Source organism: Suncus etruscus, chromosome 11 (assembly GCF_024139225.1).
Source record: "Suncus etruscus isolate mSunEtr1 chromosome 11, mSunEtr1.pri.cur, whole genome shotgun sequence".
Lineage (NCBI taxonomy): Eukaryota > Metazoa > Chordata > Mammalia > Eulipotyphla > Soricidae > Suncus > Suncus etruscus.
Window position 1 is genome coordinate 107,078,831 of NC_064858.1, and position 23,435 is coordinate 107,102,265.

The window sequence follows — 23,435 nt, forward strand, 5'->3', positions numbered from 1 at the left end:
GCAGAAGGCTCTCCCCACCCCCAAGTCTTTGGGTAGAGAATCCTCCATGGCTGTTGTGCTGGGGGTGAGGGACAGTTTAGTTGCTAATGAGTCTTTTAATTACTGAGTTACTTTCAGAAAAAGCCATGTCTCTGGGCTCCCACCTGTGCCACACATCTTGGCAAGGGAGGAAAAACTAGGGGAAGCAAGAGAAAGAGCTGGGCAAGAGAATCAGATGGTGAAAAGAGCAAGGACTAAGTAAGTGGTGGGAAGAGGGATTTGGGTATATTTATTATATATCCAGTCTGGCCAGGAAATTCTGGAAGCCTTTCTATAATTTGTGAATGAACATGTTTTATTGAAGAACATCACCTTATTTTTATTGTTTAATTTGTCTTTTGGGGGGCTGATGCCGGCAATTCTCGGGGTCTACTTCTGGCTCTATGCTCAGGGATTGCTCCTGACTTTGCTGGAATTGACCCCAAGCTTCTAGCATGCAAAGTGTGTGTTCCAATCCATTGCACTTTCTCTCAGTTCCTACAAATACCTTTGACATCCTTTTCACAGGTCTAGTTTCAGCTGTTTTCAAAAACTAAACTTTTGAAGGGGGGGAATATTTAACTAGTCTCTGTATTTATTTATTTATTTTTAATATAAAGAGACTTGGGCTTAAAGAATTTGGACAATTTACCTCTCAAAGTAAGGGGGACAATGAGTTACAAGTTCAGCTTTGACTATTTTTGAGATCATGGTAGATGATCTTTATCATTGACTTTTATCTTCTGTTCCTTTTTGGTGGTCTCATTTATATTGTCCCTTATGTAAACACTATTGAAGTTAGATAGCTTTTTGTATTTGTTTTCTTGTTTGTTTTTGGGTCATGTCCAGTGATGCTCAGGGGTTACTCCTGACTCTATACTCAGGGATTACTCCTGGAAGTGATCCAGGACTATATGGGACCTTAGGATTGAACTATGTGCAAAGCAAGTGCCCTACTTTCACTCTGGCTCCCAAGTTAGATAGTTTTTTTTAGCAACAAAGTCATCTCAACTTTAGACAGTATTTTTATTTTTTTTTTGGTCACACCCAGCAGTGCTCAGGGGTTACTCCTGGCTCCATGCTCAGAAATTGCTCCTGGCAGGCAAGGGGGACCATATGGGATGCCGGGATTCGAACCGCTGACCTTCTGCATGAAAGGCAAACGCCTTACCTCCATGCTATCTCTCCGGCCCCTAGACAGTATTTTTCTAATAAAGTCCTCCCCTGACTCTTGGTTTGTGCTCTTTGTAGTCAGATTTTGGTATCCAACTACAAAGTGTTCCAACTCAAACATTGGTCTCAAAGCATTGGGTCTCCTGAGTATTATACACCTTGGTGAGCCTGTACAACTTTGAACTCTTTTCTGATAAGGTGTGTGTGTGTGTGTGTGTGTGTGTGTGTGTGTGTGTGTGTGTGTATGTGTGTGTTGGTGCATGTGTGAGTTTTTATCCCCTTAGCAGAGTTCAGCATGTTAAGACAGATGGAAATGAAGGCCAGTCAGATACTTCAAAGACCAATGCACTTTGTTGAATGTGTTTGAAAATTTCTCTCATGAGTGCTGCCTTCTTCCAGCCTCCCCAATTCTGTTTTCCTGCCTTTCAGTTGCTGCCTAGAGCTTAGATGTTGCACTTTATTTCTCCAAGGTCAAAGCTGCTGTTGCTGGGTCAGCTACCCGGATAGTCCAGGATCTGAGCTTCAGATCTGAGGGGATTGTGGTGACTCACATTTCATATTTGCTCTTCAGTGGATAGGATCTTGATGTTTTTTTATTTATTCTTATTTTTTTATTTAAAAGGCAAACTTTTGAACTATGCCCTATTGTCTGAACAGCCAGGAGATAAGCCCAGACTTTGCCCAGAATAAATTGGCTGAGAAATGTTCCTGAAAATAAGGTGTTTTGTGCCTGTTGAGCTGAAAGCAAAATCTTGAGTTGATGGACCCAACCCAGAATTGGAGTGGTCAGTCAGCTAAAACGTTCTTAAGCGTCTGCTCTCTCTGAAGCAGTTTGCTCATAGGATCCCTGTACTTGAAGGAACTTTCAAGGCCATCGCCCATTCATGGTCTCTTTCTTTGGGATTGTGTATCAGAAGGAAAGAAACCCAGGTCTCCAAGCACAGGAACTCGGATAACCAAGGCCTATATAAAAGGTGGAATACTTTTGTTATAAGGGAAAGATGGAACATTTGTTCATGAAAAGAAGGTAATATAGTTAGATGGAATATACGAAGTGTGTGCGTGAGTGCGTGTGCCCGTGCGCACATACACACGCACACGCGCGCACGCGCACACACACACACACACACACACACACACAGTTTTTGGTTTACATCTGCCAGGAGCTTACTCCTGGCTTGTGCTTATGGATCACTGCTGCTGGTACCAGGATACTGTGTGGTGTCAGTGAATCAAACCTGGGTTGGCTGCATGCCAGTTTTAGTACCAGTCCTATGTCTTCTGCTCTAAGAAACATTATTTATTTTACTTATTTATTTATTTTGATAGTTCCATATAAAATATTTATTAAAGTGATGATAAAGATGAATTTTGAAAGGTGATCAAAATTGGAGTAGAGAAGAGTGGACATTCCCAGCAGAAATAACGCCAAGCCAAATGAAGCACCAATTGACATATACATCCGGGTTGAGAGGACTAATGAGTTGGTTTGATTAGCTCCTCAATTATGTAGGGGACAGAATGCTAGAATGGCAGGAGAGAAAAAGCATGTATACACCTCTGAGCAAACCAGATGAATTGGTTTGTGTCTCCTGTGTCAGTCACAGTGGATCATGGAGCTTTTTAGTGTGGCCTGGCCACTCTTTCAGGGGTCTAGTCAGGCACCCAGCTAGAAAATGAGTTAGGGCTGTGAAGTCTGCAGGGAAGAGAATGGTTTCAAGATGTCAGCCATAGCCCACGTAGAAGATAAAAAAGGAATTTTCTTTATAAAAGCCAAAGGACAAGGGCACCCTTTGACGTTATCTAGATGGGGAGAAGAAAGGGTTCATTAGGAGGTTGAATGAAAGGTAGCCAGCACACATACAGAATTAGAGGCATATAAAGGCATTATTTGAAATTATGGAAAATGCAATGTTACTCAGGAGAGCAAGCATACAAGGGTAAATGAAGGGGCCAAAGATGGAATTTGTGTGTTTAAAGAATAGGATGAGGGTAATATGAAAGAGGCCGAGGTTGACTGTTCACCTGGAGAGCCTTGGTAGTTGGTGACATGCAGGGCAAGAAGAGGCCATTGCTGTTGTTGTTGAATGGAATAGTGAGTAGAAAAGTTGAAAAAATATCCTTTGGACTAGATGGTGTGGACCTGAGAGAATGATTTCCTGATTACCATGTGGCAGACTGTACAATGTTGAGTGCAAGTAGAGGCCACATGTGGACAGGTCTCTTGAGAAGTTTGAATGTGAGTAAAGAAGGAGAGGCCTTGTTGGCAGAAGCGATACTGGCAATGAAAGTATGTGTTTGTGTGTGGTGTGTGTGTGTGTGTTTGTGTGTGTGTGAGTGTGTGTTCTGTGCTGTCATAAGTGAATTCTATCAGTGATTATGCTTTTGAGAAGACAGATTTGGAAGAAGTGTTGGGCAGTAGGAAAAGGCATGAGATTAAACTTCACCCCATCCAGGAGGTGGAATAATATCATCAGAATCAGGCAAAATGGAATAGTCTGAAGGCTGACAAAGAACCTAGGGGATCTTAAGGAATCAGTGCCAGATCCTGAGAGAGATTTGAGTAGCCAGAGAAAATATGAGTCTGCTGAAACAGGAAGAGGGTACAGTTGATGGAAAGAACTAGGGACACACCAAAGCAATCACCAGGAGAGGCCAGCCAGGATTACCTCTTCTAGACAAAGTGCCTAGAATAGGGTCTAGCTGAGTAAGACCATAACTAGGTCAAGGGGGTTAAAGAGTCTAGTACCCTTAGGAAAAAAGTGAAACCAGAAATGAGATGGGAGAATCAAAGTATCTGGTGGGAACAGAGGCTGTAGGACATAATTTTTATAGGAACTGGGAGTCTGAATCCTCCAGATGCCTCCATTCACAGGGATTGTCCACCAGATAAAAATGGTGGCCACTTTAGCTCTGAGTGAGGAACAGGGAGGGGACAGGGAGACTTTCTTTGGGGAGCCTGAAAATAGGAAGAAGATGGGAAGAAGAAGAGAATAGGGGGATTGTTGGTGGTGTGAAGTGTGTGTGTGGGTGCAGAGTTTTAGATCAGGAGCCTTGTGTGCAGGTATGCATATGTGAGTATAAAAAGACAACATAGAATAAATTCAACTGGCTTCACAATTTGGCTTCCTGTCTTTGTTTTGGACACTTGACACAAAGCAGAGATGTTGTTTCCAGGGACCTGATAATTGTGTTCAAAGGCATAAATAGAAGGTGGTTGAATTTGTGGCATGCAAAATAACTCAGAAAATTCTAGTTATTATCTACAAATGACATTATTATATTGCTTTTGGGGTAAGGTCTATTTTTGCAGAATCTTACTGCTAATTTTATTTTCCTGTAAAAATACTAAACTGAGCTTCCAAAGTCAAAAAATATAACAATAAAGATAAAAGGAAAGTATAAAAATGAAAACAAAACAAAAACAAATAGAAGGTGGCAAAAAGACCAGAATGAAGGTGGAAGTAAGACATATGACATTCGGAGACCATCTAGGACAGCTCATAAGGAACTTGATCTACAGGCCTCAGCCTATGGTCTCAACAGCAGAGAGCAATGTTCTGGGAACAGTTCATACGTAATGGTGTCTGCCCAGAGACTCTTGTGTTCCCAGGCCTAGCCATGGGTCCTAGCCACATCATTCCAATTTCCTAGTCTTAGGAGATTGACTCTCAGAGAACTATTTAGCCATGGTGAAATGCTAAGCCCTGTGATTTTATCTCCTTAGATGTGAATATGGTATTCCTGAGAACAGAACATTTTACTCTTTTTCCTTTATCTCTCTCCCCCGACCACCAATAGATCCGCTCAGCAGGAATAATATAAACCATTGGAAAATCTCAGATTAGAGCCCATCCGAGCATTGCTATACCTGAATTGCCATGTAACCCTATACTAGAGCATTGAGAGAAGCTGTGTCTGCAAAGTCCTTATGTTTCTCAGTCTGGGGGCCTAGCTCTTCAATTCTGCTCTGTTCCAGAATAAAAAGCACAGTCTAGTTCCCTAAGACTTTCCTCTTTTCCCCAACTCCCTACATGTATTCTTATGGCCTCCATTTGAGATAGACCTGACCGGAGGGCAGGCTAATGTTGGACTGGATGGTGTGGAGGCCTTTGCTGGAAAGCACATTCTCCTTTCTGAGCTCAGGGAGGAGTAGCACGAATGGCCTGTTTTGACAGCTCTGGAGATCAGCACAGTCGGCCCACAACCACCATTTCACCTTGTCTGGCCTCATCTGGAACCCTACTTCAAATTTGACCTGTTTCAGGTGAACCTCAAGAGCAGTGCTGAAGCAAATTCCAAATCAAGAAGAGATGGTTGTGGAGGTTTTGTTTTTCCCACTCCAATGAAACTTGGGCCAAAAGGCTGCTCTTCTGACTGTGAGTGTAGGTTATGGACAGAGCTCTGCATAAGTGTCCAGATAAACTGATCCCTGATGTCAGCTGTGATCACTCTCCAGGTGACTTGTCCAAGGCATTTCTTTGGCGCTTCACTTGGTTTTATTGTGTAAGAAAAATAGTGAATCCTGGAGAGAAAAATAAGAAGAGAAATGCTTTTGAGTTGGGTGAAGCAACAGATAGTTTTGGGTCCCTGGGAAGTTGGACTAGTTCTTCTTGAAGATCACAAATGCCGTCCACAAACCTCACAGGCACCACAAGTACCACGTGGTCACATTGATGCACATTTGACCATGGACAGGTTTAGGCCAGCACTTCCAAAGTGGCTACAAGGAGATCATTTCAACTTTTTATTAAAATAATTATTATTTGAATATTGCAGAGGGATTCAGCATAATAGAGCAGTTGAAAATTTTGTATGTCGGAGCTTTATGTTCTATAAGCTGTATCAGGAAATAATGAAATGGGATTAAAAACTTAACGATTAGTATTCTGAGGAGAGGTGATATAGTAGGTAAGTAACTTGCCTTGTACATACTCAACCTGGGTTTCATTCTGGTATCCCATAAGTGCCCTAAGACTACCAACAGGAGTGATTCCTGAGCGCAGAGCCAGAAGTAAATCCTGAGCATTGCCAGGTGTGCCCCTAAACAAACAAATGGTTTTTTTTTTAAAATAGGGGCTATTTCTGGCGATGCTTGGGGACCACCAACCTTATACCTGGAGGACCATGGGATAACAAGGATCAAACTCAGAGCCTTGCACATACTAGGCATGTGCTGTACTATTGGAACCATTTCCAATAGTTGGATTAGTTCTTGAAGATCACAAATGCCACCCACAAACCTCAAACTCCAAAAATATAGTGAAGACACGATCCTGACTTCCATGAAGGAAATGCACAGAAACCAGAATCTTTACAGAAACCTGACACCAGCAACAGCTAATGTGTGAAAAAATTTCACCGGGACCACAGAGAATGACTCAGGGGTTGAACAACCTAGTATGCCTGGAACCCAGAGTCAGTCTTATGCCAGAAAACTTCAGGGATAAGGTATCCTTGTATTTAGGCCAAGGATTTTTTGTTTCCCATTTTCCTCATATTTTGCTGGGTCTATGCAAACAACAATTGTCACTCTCACACTGTTAGTACTGTATTTTTTAAAACTCTTATTCTTTTTTTTTTTAAAGAGCTTACTAAACTTTCTGCTAGTGCTTCAATGAATTCATTGTGATCCAATAATTTACAAAAAATATTCTTTCCTTTCTCTTCCATTTCTTTAGTTTTTCTTTCAATTTTCTATTTTTTTTAAATCATGTTGCTTTTGGTCTTCCTAAAACAAATGCATTATTATCAGTTATGTCAACTATGTAATGCATTTTCTTTAAATAAATTAATAAAAAACAAAACAATAAACTCATAAGTAACATAAAAAATAAAAAATATAGTGAAGAAAAAAGACTATGCTCTTATGGGTATGGGATGTCTGTTTCTTGGAGAAGTGGTCTTGCGATGGGAATACTTCATCCTACAGGCAGTAGATGTGAGAAAGAATTCCTAGCCTCTTGCAGGGAAGTCTTTGTGCTACTGCATCTTACATTCTTTCCTTCCTTCTATGTTTCTTAAATACCAAAGCACATATTTTGTCGCTCTTTTAGCAATGGCCTATTGTGGTGAAGTTCTTTAGTCTTTGTTTGAAGACTTTCTCCCCTATTCTTGAGTAATGATTTAGTCAGAGAATTTAATTAAGTGATCTCTTCTTTCAGCAATTTGGAACGTTTCCATTATATACTGGACTCATTTATTGCTGATCAAAAACTCTGTTGTAAATTCAGATCACTGCTCTGACTTTTGAAAGAGACTCTCTTTGCCTTTAGTGTTGATGTGATTTACGCATATGTGTATGCACGCATATAAAATATTGCTTGAAACTTGGTGCAGCAACTTCAATATAAAGATTTATATTTTCACCAGTTCTAGAATATTCTGCCATTTTCAAATACTGCCTCTCTTCCAATATTTCTATTTGATAATTATTGAAATCTACTATTGAAATACATACTGATTTTTCTCATTTTACCTCTTTCTCCTAAATGTACTTTTACACCTTATGCTTCATTATATCTACCTTTTTGGTAATCTCTTTAACTCTACGTTCAAATTTGCTTGACTGTTTTTCTTCATTTGTATCTAACCTGCTATTTAACCTTAAAATGTATTTGTATTTTCATCCCCCCCCCCAAAAGTTCTACTTTGTTCATTCAGATTTGTTCCAATATTTCTCCTTGCAGAATTTATATTTCATGTTTGAGATTATTAGCCAGTTAAATATATATATATATATATATATATTCACCTCTGGAATATTTATATTATATTGTTTTAGATTTCTTTAGCTTATGATTCTCTTGAAGAATACTGACTTTCAGTCATAGTGAAATGAATGATTTCTTCTGTGCCTTATATATATTAAGTGTGAGCCCATAGTTTTACTGTAATTTCCCCCCAAAAGCTCTAAACGTCCTGAATTGGAAACATGATAGCATCTTCTGTGGTTTTGCATTTGACTCTAGAGGGCAATTGGGGAAAAAGGGCCATTGCTAGTTCAGGATTTTTCTTCTCTTTCTTTTTCTCGTCTTCCTCTTCCACGTTCCTATCCTCCTCCTTCATCTCCATTTCCTATTCTTCCTTCTCTTCTGATGGTTCTTTTGGGAACCATAAACAGTGCCAGGAATTGGACCCAGGTTAGCTGCATACAAGGCAAGTGCCCTCTCTGTACTATCTCTTCAGACCATTATATTTGCTTCTTGACAATCCCAAAGCATACTGGTACTTTAATTTGTCACAAGAAAAACATATTCACATACAAAGAAAGATGTTTGTCAGAGAAAGCTGGAATCTGTGTGGAAAGCAGACTGCTCAGATAGGAAACATTTTAATTTTTCTGCCTTTGCTACTCTAAGAACTTCTCTATTGGTTTCGCCTTTTCTGTTATTTTACATTATTTTAGGCTTATCTTTCTACTTGTATTATATCCACAGACGGTCTCATTTCAAACATTTGGTTTCATCTTTGAGATATTGAAGAGTCCATATGCACTTCAGACTTTTCCACGACTTTCAGATTTGTAGTGCAGGTGGGGAAAGAGGGTCATAACCAATTTAATTTCTTGACTAGGGCAGAAGAGAGACTCAAGAAAGGACTGATGTTTTTCTGTGCAGATTTTCCCCTGCCATTGCTTTGCTCACATGCTTTCTCTAATAACCATCCCAAATTCTGACTTCTTTTTTAGTAATCTTTGTGGGTTCTTTAAAAGTTTCCATGGTGTCCTTTATCAAATACTCCATATTTGATGTTGGTGACATGGTCTCTGACAAACATCTTATGACTCCTATGACCTCTTCTGTTTAGACTGACTTTTTTTGAGTTGAATATATTTATTGTGCCATAAATTCAGATTTCTTGCATATTATCAACACCACTCAGTAGATACCTACTGTATTTCACTTAAAAGTTTGAATTTTGGGCTGGAGAAATAGTTCAATGGCTTGAACCATGGTTTGAATATATGGGAGTCCTGAGTTTGGTCTTGTCACTGCATGATCCCGCATTGAGTAAACCATAGCTCTTCAAGGTGTTACACTTCCCCAAAAGTTGAAGTTTTTTTTTTTTTGTTTGTTTGTTTTTTGGACCACACCCATTTGATACTCAGGGGTTACTCCTGGCTAAGCGCTCAGAAATCGCCCCTGGCTTGGGGGGACCATATGGGACGCCAGGGGATCGAACCGCGGTCCTTCCTTGGCTAGCGCTTGCAAGGCAGACACCTTACCTCTAGCGCCACCTCACCGGCCCCAAAAGTTGAAGTTTTTTTATTGCCCGTTCTCTTGCTCTATCAGTATGGTTGTTGCATTTACAGAGAGTTCTCCAGGTAGAAAGTAGAGATTTATCTTTTGGTTTATGTGTTTTCTCTGAACTCAAGAAAACATGACTGAAAACTTCTCCAAAAGGAATGTAATGAGACTTAATAGTGGAACACTACTTCACAAGTACAAGGCTCTGGGTTCAATCAACTATCTTCTTCCCCCCAAACAAACAAAAAATGCTTTACCAAGAAGTGTGTTCTACTCTGTACACTAGAGTGGACATTCATCCTATCATCTGTGGGATCTGGCTAGTGGTGAGAGGCTGAATGGGCTCTAGTAGAACTGTCTGGACATCTAGAGATGCTTCCTCTGGTTCACCTTTTGCTTGCAACAGCTGTGGGGATGGTGGGGAGAGACTCCAGGTCCTCCACCTCTCAGTATTGCTTCAGTAGACTGATGGATTCTTGTCACTGATGGTTGCTGAAGTTTAGGTCCTATGCTGGAATTTGGAGCCAGAAGGAAAAGTTCCAGTCCGCCACGTTTCCTTATCTCTTCCTCGGACAGGTGGACAGACATTTTAGATCGCTTTGTACTGGAAAACGTTTGTTCTACATTCTTGGCTAGAAGTTAGGGCCTCTGTTCCAACTCTGAGCTTGGCTTGTGAAGTCATCAGCCTGTGGCATATCCTTACTCTGGCTACCCTAGGCCTCTGATCTACTACCATCCTAGTGTACCCTAGCTAGAGGACCTTCATTCATTGCTCACTCTTTACCTCTGTCTCATGCTTACTGTTTAGCATCTCTCTGTGTCATGAAAAGAATAAGCATTCATTTATTGGTGGGCAGGACTTGCCTGCCATATTGCCCAGAGATGGACAGTTTGTATCTCACAGGAAATGAGCAGCACTCCGTTTCCTTTGCAGGGATGTTATGAGTGAAAATGAGACGTGGTCAAATGCATTTATGAGGAAGGGACTGTTATAGATAAACATGAAGCTGACTTGTTATATAATTTTTCTGTAAGTTGTTTATTTAGTGAAACTGTAATTTTTAAGGGGAAAAGGAACAAGTGTCACATGATGATATGTCATAGTTTACCTGATTACTGATCACCTCCCATTCAAGATTTCCAGTCTGGCCATCAGGAGTCACCTATTAAGAGCATTTTATGCTTTTAGGAGGTTAGTCTATAGTTTTTATATCATTAGGTATAAATATATAAGTATTAGACACCCATTAAATACATTTGGTACATTAGGCATGTATTCAGTCAATTAGCTCTTTAGCAGACATATCATCCTGGCTCATTCTACTAATCATTTAGGGAAACAGAGATTGGACAGACTATCATTTATCAATCATCAATCAAGGAATAAGTGAGTGCTTGCTATGAATTTGACGCTGCAACAGGCAAGTTGGCAGGGGGGCACAAACAAGCATAACCAATCCGATAATCATGTAGTAAGAGTCTACTGGATACCTTGCAGACACCATCCTAGGCACACTGAAGATTCAAACAGATGATCGTCTGTCTTCCAGGGCTTCTGGTAGAATCCTTGGATTGCATTAGAATGCTGTGGTGGAACCTGGTGTCTCGAGCGAGTCTTCTAGACAGATACCAAACTCTTCTCAAGGACCATACTTTTATAAAAACTTTGTCTGAGAGTGGTACAGCTTTGCTACAAAGGGGTTGGAGTGTGTTCCTAATACAGTAAGAAAGATACTTTTATTCAGCAGGATTCCCTCTATCTCAACCTCAGAGGTTGATCTCTGGTTGTCGTTGTCACTCTTGGTGCCTTTTCCAGTGCCATGGGACTTTATCTCATCTTTAGAAATTCAGAGCTCTTTGCTCTTACTTCTCCTTCTCTTTATCAAAGAAAATGCATCTGACCCCAGTGAAACTGCCTGGCTCATCTAGGGAGTCATGGCCTTTTCAGGGCTGAACCCTATGTACAAAAGATTGAGATCATTGAGGGGCAGGTGGGAGGACAATAGGCCCTTCAAAGGTGAGGGTAAAAGCTTTCCCGGAGGAACAAGATTACTTGGGATCTGCTCAGAAAAGGTTGTAATCAATACTACATTTTCCTATATCAATTAAAGTAATTTTTTCCCTTCTCTAAAAGCATTTGCATGTTCAAACTTTTGTCTAATTGTGAAAGATTTTGGTCCCTTTTCCAGGAATTCCAGGTATGTACCAATAAGTTTAGGAGAAATTAGTAAGATGAAAATTGTTCTACGTAGTGCTTTACTGAGCCCATGGTTTTCAATTGAATCAGGCAAAGAATAGACCTAAGATGACAGATAGGTTTCAGGACCTGTGCCAACTCAGGCTAGGCTATGACTGTCGGGAGTCGCACATATAGAGAATTCTAAGCTGTTGCTAATCTTGCAGCGATTGATTAGCAATGTCTGCAGAGTACCCACTACTTTGTGCAGCCCTGGTAGATGGACAAACGCTTAGCTTATATTTTATATGATGAACTGATTCGATTAGTTTTGTCCAATAGCCAATTCTATTAAAGAAAAAAGGAAAATAGGAAATGTGGTTGGTGTACTGTAGGCAAAAAGGAGGACTCATTTCATCCATTTTATTTTTCACTTTTGATTCAGTGAAGTTGTTAAATCACAGGCATATTTTAAAGGCGAATTAAATCTGAGAGCTGCTAATTTTTGCTGTACCATTTCTGAAGGAGTGAGTAGATTTATAGTTTTATTACACTGTCTCTCTAAATATTTTTCAAAACAGCGCACACATGTTATCTCGTCTCGTTCTCACTTGATCCCTATGACAGATTTGTTTCTCATCCACGGGTGGGGAAAGTGATGCCTAGAGATCTGACGCACCAGTGGCACTGAGGGGCAAATGAGGGCCCGACCCTAGTCCTCGGCCTCCTTCCTCTGTCCCCTGAACTTTCTCTGACCTCTCTGGGGCCTCAAGGAAATTTCCATCCAGCTGATTTCTGGTTGCTAGACTCTCTCAGGGCTATTGTGCATTGGTGCAGTGACTCAAACTAGCGTCTCTTCCCCGCTGAAGAGCTTGCCCTTTCTGCAGCAGGCTGATGGATTAGACCCCACTGTTTCTATCAAATACTTTGGGGTTTATAGGATGGAAAATTTTGTTTGCGATTGAAAATAGCCCACAGTCAATCGTACCCCGAGGTTGTCAGCCGAGACAGTCTGAGTCACCCTTCCCCATCGCTTGGCACCCGTGGGGGGCCTCCCTGTGGTCCACCTCAAGTGGTCTGAGCTTGGCCATATTTGGTGTTGTAGTGCTCGTGGGTTTAGAAGTGCCTTTCCACCTGCCAACACCCAAGCGGAGACCCAGATCAATCTGTGCATTTAAACGGCCTGGGGACCCAGATCAAGCTGTGCATTTAAACGGCCTGGCCCTGGCGAGGCCTCCAGTGGAGACATCCAAGGGACGTGGGGCCATTTACTTCACATAAATCAGCTTTGTGAGCACGAGCGTCTTAATGCATTCCTCCAGTTATAAACAGTTTAGTGTCATGACAGCCAACAATGTCTCCAACGCTCTCCCTAGCTCAGCCTTCCATTTGGATTTCTTTCTACTTCCAGGGACTTTCTGGTTTCAAGGATAGTATGAAAGTCTTTCCTATAGCAAGCTGGGAAAGGGGGTTATGCTCTGTAGAAGTCGGAAGGCCCCCCTGCCTCACTCTCAGCCATCATTCCTAGCTCATTCTTGTGTGTGATCCTTTCCTAATCCTTCCCTTCATTTCAAATGGTGAGGGTTACTGTTACCCCATTTACAAGACAAAAAAACTGGGAGTCTAAGAACTGAATTTGCAGCATTGACGCCTAACACACGAACAAACAGGGGAACTGGAATTTGGACAGCCTGGTTCTTTAAGTCCAGGTTCTGAAATAACCCTGCCACGATTATCTTGTTTTCCTCCTAATTAGCATTGTCAACCCTGATTGCCATCTGTGTCCTGGTCATCAAAATGAATTGCCTCTGACATTTCTCCCAAGTTTCACTCCCACTGAGGTTAGAGTCAAACCAGGATGAGGACTGTCACTTTTCTCAAAATGAGTCCATTGGAGCAAACTCCTCTTGTATATAATGGGACTCCTTGGGGTGTGGTGGTGGGGGTCTCATGCTCTTTCTTTGGGGAGGGGGTATTCATGCAGTTTTTACTATAACATGAAAGCAGTTTTGCTTTCTCTCTAGTACTTACTATTGAAAGGGAAATGGAGAAATGCCTGGACCTATGAAGTCTAGGACAGGGGTAGTTTGTTGGTGGACTTTTAAGATTATACTATTTTATTTATTTGTTTGTTTGAAGCTGCTGGCAATGCTCAGGGGCTTACTCCAGGCTCTGTGCTCAAAGATCATTCCTGGCTCTTGGGGCTGTTTGCATGCAAGGCAAACACCTTACCCACTGCACCTTCTTTGCAGTTCTGGCTTTGGAGATTTTTTTCCTTAGTGGAGTAAGTAGCAGCAGTCCACATGTTGTCAAAACAAGCCCAAGGATCTGCTCTGACCTCCTCTGGAAGGAAGAAGGTTCATGTCAGGAATGTGTGTTATTCCGGAAGTGGTGTCAGTCTTGTGGCCTTTTCCAGAGCTCTGACTTAGAGGACTGAGAGCCAGGGGCCCATGCTTGTTTGTGCTCTGCTGTCATTTTCTCCTGGGAATGAATATGCCGAGACCCATGCTTGAGAGACCTCCTGTGCTTGTGCCCGGGGAGCACTGATGGGCCAGGACTCCATTTTGGCATCAACAGGGGCTGGTTTATTTAGAGTCAGTCTCTTGGGATTGTAGCATGTGTTTATCTGCTGCTTGGAGATAAAAGTTGGGGAGGTGGGTCCATCAGAACAGGCTTGGGTTGACATCCAAAGTTGACACGACGACTTTCCCAGGGAGGCAGGGCTGCCTGATACCCAGTGTCTATTTTAGGGTTTCCCTCGATCAGTTTGGAATCGTCACTATCTGCACTGCAGTCAAACAAAAGACAAGCCTGGATCTGCCTTTCCTGACTCGAAGAAGCCTCCTCCTGGGGGGTTTGCCTGAGATTCACCATCTTTCCCCAACATTTTCACATGTTGTGGGGCTCTTTGTTTTCTCTCCCCCACCCACCCGCAGATGTAACCTTCTGATTCACTGTCTAATTTAGGGCAAAAACTTGCAGAGTAGTGTCAAGAGGGGCTGTTTTCACTTCTGGATATTACACATGCTTAGTGTTATGGCTTTGACTGCATTCCAAGAGGATATAATAAATAAAGGAGTATGCTCACGTCTATGGAGCAAAACATGGTTTATAGGCAAACAGTTGCTTTGGAGAATATGTCACTATTCTTGCCTTCCTCCTGTTCCTTTTCCTTCTGCTTACCCCCCACTTCCTTTCTCTACCATGCACCCTCCCTTCTTGTATCTTTTTAAAAAAAATAGTATTTAATTATTTATTTACTTTAGGTATTTTTGAGCCACACCCAGTGGTGTTCAGGGGTTACTCCTGGCTCTGTGCTCAAAAAGAATTTCTGGCAGGCTTGGGGGATTATATAGGAGACTAGGGATCGAACCCAGATCGGCCTTCCATGCTCTACTATTGCACCAGCCCCGCTTGTGTATCTTTTTTTTTTTTTGGTTTTTGGGCCACACCTGGCAGTGCTCAGGGGTTACTCCTGGCTGTCTGCTCAGAAATAGCTCCTGGCAGGCACGGGGGACCATATGGGACACCGGGATTCGAACCAACCATCTTTGGTCCTGGATCGGCTGCTTGCAATGCAAACGCCGCGGTGCTATCTCTCCGGGCCTGCTTGTGTGTCTTTTATTCATAATTTTCTCAGGCATATACAAAGGGCCAACAAAGATTCCCTAGAGTCTAGGAGAGACATGAAATCGTGGCTGGGGCAAAGCAAAAATATCATGATCTGGAACAGAGCTAAACTGTAGTCTGTTTGTCTATTTACAGAAAACCAGGTTAATGGTTAGCAATGAGACTAAGCAATGTACAATATGATTCAAAGGATGAATGGACATTTGATTTAAGACGTGCTTTTATGATTAACTGGAAAATTTAGATATATCAAATGGCTATGTGTGCATGAGAGAGAGAATGAGATGATAAGAGTTTCATGCCTTTTGATGCAATCAGAGCATCAAATGACTAGGCAAGTCATTCATATCATATTGGTGATATCTCATGCATAACATAATGTTGCAGTTATGTTGGGGCCCAGACTTTTCAATGGATTGTGGATATATATCATATTTATATTTTTCTTCTTTCAAGAGAAGTAGAGATATTTATATATGATTTGTTTATGCTACATAATGCTCTATATTATAACTTTAAATTTTTATTGCTTTTTCTTAAGTGGAAGGAGAGTTATTTGGGTCAGAATGGGCTGAGTTAGAGTTTGATATAAAATATCTGATTTATTGGCAAATGTATATTCAATTTACATTAAGTTCCTTGTAGGAATGTTATGTGAACTAATATGCAATTGCAAAACAGTCATGAGTTGTAGCTATGCATATTTTAGTGAAAAAAGGAAAATATGTTGGGACCAGAGTGATGGTGCAGCGATAGGGCATTTGCCTTGCACAAGGCTGACCCAGGATGGATCTGGGTTCTATCCCCCAAGGTCCCATATGGTCACCCAAGCCAGGAGCAATTTCTGAGCGCATAGCCAGGAATAACTCCTGAGCGTCATTAGGTGTGTCCCCTCCAAGAAAAGGGAGGATATGTTTAGGCCAGCACAATAGTACATGAGGTATGGTACTTGCCTTGCATGCATCTGACCAGGGTTCTAGCCTTTGCACCATATATCATCCCCTGAGTTACCAGGAGTGGTTCCTGAGTACAGTGCCAGGAGTTCGTTCTGTACACAGTCATCTGTGCTACCCTCCCCCCCCAAACTAATTAAATAAACCAAACACAAAAAAAAGAGTATAGGTACAAAATGTCTAATGCTATAGTGACCCATAGAAGTTTAGTTCTAGGGCTAGATAATGGAGATTGATGGACTAAGATTTGGTGAATTGGGAGTTCTCACACAAAACTCTCAATTTTAGAGGACTTTATCTTCAAGAAAGGGAGATGAGAGCCTGCCTAGATGGATAGTACAATGACTTAGAACACCTGCCCTACAGCCCTGCAAGCATCTGGCCATGAGTTCAAGTCAACAATGTTCCATATGTTCCCAGTGTGATACTGGAGTTCTGCTCTTTAAGACTCTTAGCCATGCTGTCTCTGAACTCTGACATCATTCAAAATATGGGCAAGACATTTACTACTGGGAAGTTTACTGTCATGAGGCTTCATCTTCCCCCTGGGATAGTGACTACATCTATATCACTACCCGTTTTGGAGTCTGCATTTACACTGAAATTTAGGCTAACAAATTATGATAGCATTGCAACCTAAATATTGGTGGATGAATGGATAAAGAAACTGGTCTAGAGGGTTGGAGAGATCATACAAGGGTTAAAACACTTGCTTCGTATTGGGCAGACCCCAGATTGATTTCCTACGACCACAGAAGATTCCCTGAACACTGTCAGAAGTGACCCTCGAGGACAGAGATGGGAATAAGCTTTAAGTACCACCAGGTGTTGCCCCCAAACAAACCCAGGCCAGGTTGGTAACTCAGTGGTGGACCTTTTCTTTTTGGCTCTTTAAAAAATCATTTATTATTTTAATAATTTTTATTGAGATGCATGTGAATTACAAGTCTTTCACAGTTATATTTAAGGTATACGGTGACAGTGAGTTAGGAAAATTCTCCCTCACCAGTGTTGACCTCCCTTCATTTGCTTTGAATATATGAAGTAATGAAGTAACCACAAAATAAAAGAATAAACTGATATTCATGTCCTGCTATGGACAAGTTTTATCCCACAAATATTTGATTATTGAAGGTGATGTTTCCTGGTGGTGAATCTTTGGGAAATAATTAGATTTAAATGGAGGATTATAGGGGAACTGCTACAATGGCATATAGAGATTTTGTGCTCAGGTTCTCTGCCAGGGATAGGGTGGTTGTCTGCAAGAGAGGAAAGATGCTTTCATCAGATACAAAGGAGACTGATGACTTGACCTTGGATTCTAGTCTCCAAAATAACGAGAAAAGAAATTTCTTTGATTTATCCTCTTTGGTCTTGTAATTTGTTATGGAAGCCCATGTAAGACGTACACAAGAAACATATTACTTTGCCTTTTTATTTTCTTTTGGTTTGTGGGCCACATAGGATGGTGCTCAGGGATTCTGGACTCCTGGCTCTGCGCTTAGAAATCACTCCTGGCAGGCTCGGGGGACCATATGGGATGCTGAAGATCGAACTGGGTTTGGTCGTGAGTGAGGCAAACAAATGCCCTCCCCATTGTGTTATTGCTCCATTTCGTAACCATATTACTCTGTCCAAAAAAAAACAAAAAACAAAAAAACCCACAAAATAAAACAAAATAAAAAAAATTGAAACTGCAGAGATGACTTAAAGGGTTGTGTACATGTGTTGCATTTAAGAGACTTGGGTTTGATTCCCCAGTACTGCTTGTTCTCCCAAACACTGCCAGGAATAATCCCAAATAACTACCAGGTGTGGCTTCAAAATAAACAAGAAACAAACAAGACTGCTATGAACTCCAGTATGTTGAACCATAAGGATATGCTGAGTGAAATAGCCTGCTACAGAACATGAAGACTGCATGATTCCACATACATGAAGGTTCTAAAATTGTGATTTCCAACTTTTTTTAAACCTGTGAACTGGTTAATAGAAATCTCTTACTAAGACAGAAATAAAAGGCATTGCTTGAAATAGTATTTAGTATATTTGTTTTAAAACCTGATATAAATAAAAACGCCGTGTTAAGCCATGGTGACATTTTTGCAGGCTGACCAACAGAAAAATTCCATGACTGACTCTGGTCCATGGGACCAATGCTTTAAAAACATGATAGAAAACATCCAAACTCTTAGAAACAAAGAAGTGGTGTCTTCCAGAAACTGAGGATGGATTGGGGGGTGGGGTGAGGATTGTTACTTGATGAAATTGGGGTTTCAGTTTTGTGAAGAAAACCTTCAGTTCCACTCTAGACCTCCAGGGAAGAGGGAGGCTGAAGACTCAGTTGCTTGTTGTTGTGACTTATTCAATTATATGGATATAGCAAAATCTTCATAAAACTAAAAGGAGAGTGTCTGGAGAGCTTTTGGCTTGGTGGACATGTAGAGATTTAGGTGGATTGGTGTGCCTGGTGGGGGGGTGATGTGGAAGTTCTATGTTTTTTGCTATGCTTTTCTTTATTAATCTTCTATTTAACATTTAAAAATCAAAATCCTATGTTAATAAATTAGTTAACTAATTAATAAAAATCAATAGATTTTTGACAGTAATACGGACACTTCACTATCACTAGAATAGCAACTTGATGTGTGTAGAGTTGTGTATGTTTAAGTTTTTATTGTTGTTGTTTTGGAGCCACACCTGGCTTTGCTCAAGGTTTCTTCCTTGCTCCACACTCCGAGATCACTTCTGGTGGTGCTCAGAGACCATATGGGGTGCTGGGGATTGAATCTATGGCCAGATGCATGCATGGCAAATGCCTTACCCATGTACTACCTCTATGATTCCCCGATGCATGCTTCAATTTTTCATTTGCGTAAATTTTATTCAATTTCAAGCAACCCCAAGAAAAAAAAGGTAATTTTTCCTTTTTGAGGTACCAGGAAGTGGGGAGCATTTTAACCCTTCCACTCCTATAAGTCAAAGTAAATAAGCTTCACAGTATATGTTCAATAACTGTGTGTGTGTGTGTGTGTGTGTGTGTGTGTGTAAGAAGCTGACTTGAGTTTATGATGCAATCAGCAGTTTGTCCACATCATTCTATTAAAATCATGGTAAACCATTTTTCCTCACTTCAGTGTGTCCAGTCTCTAAGCTCGTGCCATTTTCTCTGGAGTGCTCTCCTCTCCTTGTTTACTTCTCTGAATAAATGACTTTCTGGAATGGCCAGGCATCCACTCTGTACTTCCGGTAAATTCATGCCCTCTTTCCCCCACCCACATTCTTTGGTTTCCCCTGTGACTTGTCCAATTCAGCCTTGATGCCCAGCTGTGTATTTTACCATGTGTCACACAGAGCAGCAGAATCTCCTTGATCTTCGTTTTGATCCCACGAGCCTAGATTGTCTCTGCCCAGTTTCTCTCGGGTACCTAGACAACATCAGCAGCACCGTGTTGCTAGGGCGTGCGATAATGATCGTAGCCTTTGGACCGTGAGCCTTCTCTCCTCTCTCCTGGACACACCTGCCTGTGCCATCTGCTCAGGATGCCCATTAGTGCTGCTTCTCTCCCTTGAACCTGCCAGACCGTGAGACTCCACTCAGGACTGCAGGCAGGAGTGTGGATCTTGGGGCTTGGGTTTCTTGAACCCAGCTGGTTGGATCAGGGAAAAAAACCAGAGCCTGGGGTTGCTAAGCTCCGCTGGAACTTGTTCAAGGAACACAGCAGACCAGAGGTATAGAAAGCAAGGCCCCATATTCAAAGGATTTTCATTCAGTTTTTCTGTTTTGAATAAAAAAGGCTTTATATTCTCAAATTGACGTGAGATTCTCTCTTTAAAAGCTCTGCGATCACTGTGGTCTCTCACTCACCTTACTTATATAGTAGCATCTCCTCCTTTTCACTCGCATGGAAGATCTGCAGTTGTGTTTATTTTTGTAACTTAAGCACAGAATGTGAAAATAACATGTGAGTAAAAATGTTCAGCATTACTTTGGCCTGCAGACTTTCTCAAGGTAACAAGCACTCTGAGCCCCAAGAGTGACCCCACCAGGCGCCTTTCTGCAGACTGTATTTTTTAGGTCATTCCACTTTTACTATATCTAGTATTACTTAAGCATCATGCTATTTGGTAGGTTATTTTGGGGGATCTGGTGAAGCAAAAAAGTTTAACAGAAGCGAACAATCAGAGTATGTTCTACTTTTTAGTAGCAAAAGTGTATGTGTCAGATCCACTGGTTAATACCATTAAAAGATGAAGACTGTCCATCTAGCTTTGGTTGTGTAGTTTTTGACCCTTTGTTAGTGTAATCAGAGACTTTACTGTTTGGTTTCTTGAATAACCAGTTAACTGGAGGCATAACAGTCACTCAGGTGGTAAATCTCGCATGATCTTGCTTGAATAAAGATTGAAGGGCAGCTCTGAATATACTTAGGTTTCTACTGCTGGCTTCTCACACACCATCTACCTTCTTTGGAGAGTTTATTTTGGGGTAAATTTGTGCAAATTTGAGATCAAATGCATCTCAGAGGGATTTACATGGCCAGTGTCATCAGGTCTGGTGGACAGATGGTGCCTTGAATGTGCACAATGACCCATGGCTTGCTGCTAATGGAAGCTGTGGGCTTCACCCATCTCTCTGCTTTGTCCTCGAGAGCCCCTGGCTGTTGATCAGCTATTCGAGGGTTGCTTGCCTCCATCCTGGGGTTTGTGGCTAAGATCCTGCACTTAGATTTTCCCAAGGGTGGCAATAGGAGGATGGGGTTATACTTGAGGGAGGCAAGTGAGATCGGTGGGGACATCTACCTTGAAGCTAGAAGATCTGTATCTTTGAAAGACTTAGCCATCTCACGTGTAGTCATGAGAGAGCCTTTGTGTCTCAATTTCTGCCATGTGAATGCAGGCTATTAATCTTCATGCTTCAAAGAATTGGGTGAGATGCTACAAGAGACTCTGCTTTGCAAACCTTAAAACAATACACATTTCAGATATTGTTATTCTCCATTTTTGCAGAACATATTGTGGGAGGCTAATGGCCCTTACTGTACATTTTTCAGTGCTAGAAATAAGAACTGTCAATAAATATTGATTAATGAAGAGGTTAAGAAGCTGTTTGACTTTGTAGAGAAGCCAGGGCTTTATTTCTATATTAAGTGCATGTATTCATTTGATCTTTCATTGAGCAAATGTTTATTGAGTACCTACATAATGCCATGCACTCGGATTACAGCTGAAAAAGACAACTGGAATCGTGATGAATGTTTTTACTGGCCCTCACAAATTTAGAAAAACAATCCTTTTTTTTTTTTAAAGGAAGTTATACATCTGTCCTGCTCTTTGATGTTTGCCATTTTTACTTTTGTTAAAAGATAGTAATAGTGGTTCATAGGTTAATATTTGGGTAACTTAGCACATAGCAAATAAAAAAGAGCATTGTTGGTTCTTGAAATCTAGTTTGGGTTAATTTTAGGGAAGGGCAGTTTTTAGTCACCTTTATTTTTTGAAATAAGTTCAACTTGAACTATTCATTCCCATTAATACTTCTTTTTCGTGTGTGTGTATGTGTGTGTGTGTGTGTGTGTGTGTGTGTGTGTGTGTGTGTGTGTTTATGTATGTGTCTGGTTGGAAGTTCAGTAAGAGAAGCTGAGAAGCTTCTTAGGCCTTGTGCTGCAGACACCCAGGGCCAAACCTGGCAGTACTTGGGGGTTTCCAGAGGTGTATGGATCCAGAAAACTTCTGAAGACCATGTGGTCTGGAGATCAAACTGGTGTTAGCTGCAGGCAAGGCATTTGCCTTACTTAACCCAGGACTTCTTCTCCAACCTTTCTATAATTGTGATCATTCATCTTTCTTTCATCGTGAGCGAACTAAATATTCTTACCTCATATTATTTGGACCTCCAGATTTATGAAGCAAGCCACCAGGTTCCTTCCAAGCATACTGTTCTCACTTCCTTCTAAGCATGTTTTTCTCTTGTGACTTCATTCTTCTACCTTCATCTTGTTCCATTTGTTTTTCTGGTTATGCTTCATATTGCTTGTATCCCTCAGTCTGGTACCCAGAGGACACAGATCTCAGCTGTGGACTGTCTGGTGCCGAGTGTTCAGCCTGCAACTTCCCTTCATTTTGGGCTCTCGGTGCAGTAAAGAAAATAGGGATCACATCTGCTTTTTCAGCAGCAGTGTTATATTGGTGACGCATATTGCATTGCAGCCTACTAGAGTTGCAGCCCCTAGAGTCTGGGTTAGGAAGGGGAAAAATAGATAAAACCCCTCAAATCTTTGTCATATAAATTGGTGGTAAGCTACACTTCCCTATGTCTGTGTTTGCCAGGGAAGGTTTTCATCTAAGTGCAGTACTTTACATTCATGCCTATTATATTTCATCTTGTCTATTTGGATTATCATTTCAGCATATGAGGTCATGTGAATCCTGATTCAATTTTCCAACTTACTGAATATTCCTCCTAGATTTGTGTCAGTAGCACATTTGGACACATTTGCCTTCATCCCAGGTTTTAATTTGGTATTTAAAAAGCTAGAGCCTGTGCCAGCCTGGGATCACATATGTAGAGACCTCTTTCTAAGTTCAAGCACATGTGTGCATCTTGTCCTGAACATCTGTGCACAGAGTAAGCACATCTACGAATGGGTCATTCATCTCTGTATCTTCTAACTCTAGAGTCACCTGCATTTCACCTCCATTAGTGGGTTCTCTTTCTCACCTTTCCACTTAGCTTGCCTTAGGTAACACATAGCTGTACCCAGCAATGAACTGCCATTGATGTATTATGACTCACAAAGGAACTTTTAATCAGCTCACATTTTGGAAGGTCACATTTTCAAATTCGAGTGGATGTGTCCAGATGTTTCAGCGTTTCCAGAATCAACAACGGGCTTCTCTTTTTCTTATTCTTATTTCAGTAGTAGAACTACCATGCTGGTTCAAGCAGATATCTGGGAACCATTTTCTATGTTTCTGTTTTTATCTCACTTGAAAGCCAAATTCAGTTTGCTTATCTTTGATATTCTACTCCCTGAAAACTTCATTATCCACCCCCGAGACGCTGATCTGTCTTGGTAGTGCGATTATAAGAACTCTCTGACTAGATTAGCTCTTTCTGGGATTTTTCTCCTAGTTCATTCTCCAGTGTGCTACCATCAAGCAAAGCACAAACCAGAGGATGTCATTATGCACTTGGAGCTCCTTGCTGGTGTCTTGTCCTTGTCAATGATGACT

The 23,435-nt window shown here is 41.2% G+C and overlaps 1 protein-coding gene across 1 annotated transcript in view; it reads left to right on the top strand.

Moving 5' to 3' along the window:
• CACNA1C (calcium voltage-gated channel subunit alpha1 C) overlaps nucleotides 1-23,435 on the top strand; it is a 657,609-nt gene that overhangs the window by 12,918 nt on the left and 621,256 nt on the right. The gene's annotated exons all lie outside the window — the stretch shown is intronic.